Here is a 5,263-nt window from a genome sequence, read left to right on the forward strand (position 1 = left end):
ATAATTTTATGATAGCAATATAGCAATTACTTATGTAACATAGCATTATAATTACATTATGTTATTTTTACTAATTATATTTATTTTTTAAGAACCCAATTACTAAAAAAAGCGCAAATGCACAATTAGTAATTTTAAATTCAATTATAAACTATTGATTCATTTATTACAATTTGCGCCAAAAACTTACAAAAAAATAAAAAGATTTAAATGAAAAAACCAAAATTAAATAACTAAGTTCAGTTAAAGGAGATATTCTTATTTAAATACAGCAATTATTTTTTATTTATATATTATTATCAAAATAATATAATATTTTAATATTAAAAAAATAAGATTTTAAATAATAAAATTAAAACTTCAATCATTTATGGAAAAAGAACCACCAGTAAAATAAAAGAAATCTAAATAAGTTAAACAATTAACAGAACAACATTATTATTTAACGTCATTACGAATTAAAGTAGCTTTTCGTAAACAATAAAACCTTTTTAAACAATTTTTAAAAATCTAAATAATTGTATTAGATTGTGGTATATGCATTTTTAAATTATTTGTCAAATCTTGTTTTTCAATTTTGATAATTTTTACACTTTTAAAATATTGAACCAAAACTCTTTCTAATGATAAACAAATAACCAAATCAATTTTAAAATTTCATGTAACATGCCTACTATAGAGTATTATTGTTATATATTAATTGAATATGACTTTATCACATGTAAGGAAAATATATGTTCCTTAAATGTAATATAATATGTGAAAATTGTATGAAAATATATGTTCATACAATTTTTACATGTAATTATACATAAATAATGTCTATATAGCAAGGTTGATAAGCAGTTTAAATGACGTTTTGTATTTAAAATCAAAAGTTTAAACTAACTTTCCAAAGTAAGAAAAATAAACTAAAATATATATACAATCATAAGAAATCAGTTATTTATCATTAGAATCATTATTCCTACTATTTTTGAGCTCATCAATAATATTTTTACCTTGGGATGGTTGAACCGGACAAAATATATAGGTAGTACCTATATATGCAATGTGATCTTATTTTTTGAGGTATAAATATAGAATAAAATATTTAGGCAGTATCGATATATTTTATTCTAAAACTCAAAAACATTAAGTGACATTTTTTAGTTTTAATTTCAAACCAACGCTCCATAGCAGTCCGGAAAAACAACAATTTACATGATTTTATTATACTTTGCTTATTAGACTCGCTTAATCCTACCTATTAGGTAGGGTAAACTGATCAATTTAAGGCAACTTTGCTTTTCATTATTTAAAAATATAAATTTGCATCGTGTAATATAACAAAAAAAAAATTGGATTAAAATAAGATACTTAACAATGAATACAATTCACTTGTCGACTTTGTTAAGTAACCTATTCATTTAAGTATAACATACGTGCCTATTATAATTATTATATAGAGAATTTAAAAAAAAAATTAAAGTTAACATGGGTTTAGGTATCAATTTTTTAGCTAAAAGCATAAGCTAAAAGACTTATTTCTGGCCATTTGAACTTAGTTCTGATTGTATAATGAAATTCACAAATTTAAAGAACTATCGATATTATACAGTTTTAACAATATTATTTTCCAATATTACTTGCAATTCAAGCGATTTAGAAACGTTTAAGAATTTTAATGTAATCAGAAAAACTTTGAAAATACCAAACATTGTTTACGTAGACGAAAAATTTATTATATATTTTAAGTATGTTTTCGATGCATCGTATATTTTAAACGGAATATTTTAGAAATTGCAAAGCTGAAAAATTATATTTTTTATATTATAACAGAACGATTCCACTCTTCATTAAAGATTTTAGTGCTTTTAAAAACCAACTAGTATTAGGATGTGGGCAGAAATAGGTCAGTTAACCCTATATTTGCAAAACGTTACAAGGCGTACTTTGGATCTAGCAAGAACGTTAAAAGACGTACTTCGGAACGTAAGGGTTAACCGAAACTCTGAACAGGGATCATCCATAAATTAGGCAACGCTAAATTTAATAAAAAAAAGAAAGTTTGAGACCTTAAGTTCTTTACGCAGCGGTTTTCATTAAACTTAATAAGCAATTTTTATTTTTTATTTAAACAAAGGGAAAACTTTTGTTTTTCTTTGTTTGGTAATTAGTAAACTTTAGCATTACGTAATTGATGGACGATCCCAAAGGTGATCAAAATCAATAAAAACAGTATTTTGACCTACCTTAATGTATAACTATAATACAACTTTTTTTTGGAAAATTAATAAAGAAAATTATTTATTTACGCAAGTTGCTGTTATAGGCTGATTAAGCTTACTTAGTTGATGTGAACACTCCATTAACGGAGTAGTAAAAGCCTGTTAAGGGATTGTTACAGTCGTAAGCGCAACGCGTTGCTCCTACAGCTGTAACAGTCTTTGCGCAGTGCACGCTCTGCGCAATTTATTCACGCTCGCTCTGCGCAATTTATAAAAGACGTCACGCAAAAATTGTGTGACGTATTTTATAGACAACCCATAAACCAGGAAAAAATATGTTTTTATATTGTATTGCAAAAATGCTTAGTTTTTGAGACAGTTTTAAAAAAGGTTAAAAATGCTCATATTTTCTAACACCTAAAAAACCTAAAAAAACATTAAAACTGATTTTAATGAAAAAAATTAAATTGGCCTTTAATGAAAAATAGAAAAAAAAAAAACGTTTTTGATGTGGAATTCGACGGCGATAATTCTTAAAAAAACAACAACAACAATATTTCTTCAAATTCTAATTTAATTTTAATTTTTTCACAATCAATAAAATTCACAAATTATTAATGAACGGCCGCCCTGTGTAGAAAATACAGTCCAGTTTCGAAATGATGATAGTCTTTAGCTTTCAAATTTCAGTCAAATGCTATAATAATGATAGTCCATGTTTGAAGTTATTTATATTTGCTGAAATTACCGCGTTTTAGGTTTAAAAAATCTTTTTTTTTTTTTTTTTTCATATAATAAAATAAGTCTAGTTAAAAATATAGTACAAAAAATATTTCATCAACTATACAATTAATTAATTAACTAAACAATATAATTTAATTAATAAAATTAATTAATAAATTAATTTAATTAATAAAACAACAAACTTCTACTGGTTAGACTTTTTAACACAAAAGTTAATTCTTTCGGGCTAGATCACAATGGAATAACTATAAATAAAACGACAAATTCCAATTGGCTAGATTTGTCAACCCAAAATCATGGTGTTAAAAATAAAAACGATAACTTTTAGGCAAGGTTACCGAGGAGAAGTGTTAAATAAAACGACAAGTTCCATTGGGCTAGATTCCTCAACCCAAGATTTGACTTTTTAAGGCAAAATCACAATGTCAGAAATTAATTCTCTCAGGCTAGATCACAATAGAATAATTGTGAACAAAACGACAAATTCCAATAGGCTAGATTTCTAAACCCGAGATCATGATGTCAAAACGGGCGATTTTTGAATAAAACGACAAATTTCTACTGGTTAGACTTTTTAACACAAAATCACATTGTCAAAAGTTAATTCTTTCGGCCAAGATCGCAACAGAATAACTATAAACAAAACGACAAATTCCAATTACGTAGATTTCTTAACCCAGAATCATGATAGTAAAAGTAAAAAGGATAATTTTTAGGCAGGGTTATCAGGGAGAAATCTTAAATAAAACGACAAACTCAAGTTGGCTAGATTCTCTAACCCAAGATCATGATGTCAAGAGGGGCGGTTCTTGAATAAAACGACAAATTTCAACTGGTTAGACTTTTTTAACGCAATATATTCAATTATACGCGAACTTATATAATACAAAGGACTATACTTAGACAGTTGTAAAATAGTAAGGAATATGTGTGCCTACTTCTTCTACATAAGCTGCAGTTTTTTACTGGACATCTGTCCAAATTTTAGTAATCTGATACTAACACTTAATCTTACTAGTTAATTCTTCCTTACTTCTCTCAGGCTCTTACGGCTCAAAGTGTTCCAACCAGTACACGAGCCCTGTTCGTGTACGAAATTATACAAAAATATATTCTCGTTCCTCTGGATTAAAAAAAGCTAATCCATCATTGTAAGAAGATTCAGTCAAAGATGATACAGATCTTAATGAATCTCGGAATATAACTGCAAAACAAATAGCTTTCTTTTCTCATTCTCTGCAATTAGTGTTTTGTGACAAATTTAAGTCTCTAACAAGTTTTAAGTTTACCCTTTCAAATGTTTCTAAAATTCAAAATCTCTTAGATTAAAGTTCCTTATTTCGCCTATGGATCTGCTATGGGAAAATGAAATTGTTTAATCTAAAAATGAAACAAGTTGGGATAAATACTATCATTTGTGTTGTTCCAGTTGTTCTGTCACTATTGTGTTAAGAAAAAGCATTACGTTCTAATTAATAATTAAAACTCTGAAGCAAGAACTACATAACTGTTTTTATAGTATATTTCTGTTTCTAAAAATCAACCATCTTAATGTAATCGCACCACGTTCAAAAGTTCATATTCTTAACTTTGAAAACATTTAATTTATAATGGCCAGTGCAACGGACACGATGTGTGCATATCATTGGCTTGAAGATCATCATGGCACATACGAGCAAAAGAAAGAAGTTAGAAACAAAAACAGCAAGGAATTTTTTGTGTTTTTTTATAATTTAGATTTTAATGGATGATTAATTTTGAATGATGGTTTTGAAAAAATAATGTAGTAAAGTAAATAGTGATTGCAGACACAAAAAAAGTCAATAAGATGTTATTCTAATAATAAAAATTAAAAAATAAGAAATATGGAATAAAAAAACTTCCAATACTTAAACATTTTATTTTCAGGTTTTACACTCTACATTGAGCTAAGAACAACACCTAGAAAACTCAAGAACAACACCATAAACCTATTTGACATGTACTAAAAATGAGATTGCGCCTCAGCAGGGGCGTATGAAGCATTTTTTGCTGTTTAAGAATGCTAACTTCAATGTAGACATGGAACAAACATTTATATATATACATTTATGTCATATAATGATAGTTTGCAAAACATTGCAATAATTGGAACGTGGGAACAAAAAAGCCCAAGAATATTTGCCCTTCTACCCCAAAAGTAAGAGATATAAGTTGATAAAATATTTTTTTACTATTCTCAACTAGACTAATAATCTCTCATCGTTCAAAAGTTATGACCTTATAAAGTTTGTAGCCTCCTCAAATTAGCCTCCTCAAATGTATGAATG

The 5,263-nt window shown here is 27.0% G+C and overlaps 1 long non-coding RNA gene across 3 annotated transcripts in view; it reads right to left on the bottom strand.

Moving 5' to 3' along the window:
• Positions 1–1,244, bottom strand: part of LOC136075193 (uncharacterized) — an 18,478-nt gene extending 17,234 nt beyond the window's left edge. For 2 of the 3 annotated variants that reach the window (XR_010635738.1, XR_010635737.1), the window contains exon 1: positions 1,002–1,201. This is a non-coding gene — a long non-coding RNA (uncharacterized LOC136075193). Of the gene's footprint in view, positions 1–1,001 lie in introns of all 3 variants that reach the window. The other variant, XR_010635736.1, reaches the window with a different exon arrangement.
• Positions 1,245–5,263: the final 4,019 nt, after the last annotated feature.

This window comes from Hydra vulgaris, chromosome 01 (genome assembly GCF_038396675.1).
Source record: "Hydra vulgaris chromosome 01, alternate assembly HydraT2T_AEP".
Classification (NCBI taxonomy): Eukaryota; Metazoa; Cnidaria; class Hydrozoa; order Anthoathecata; family Hydridae; genus Hydra; species Hydra vulgaris.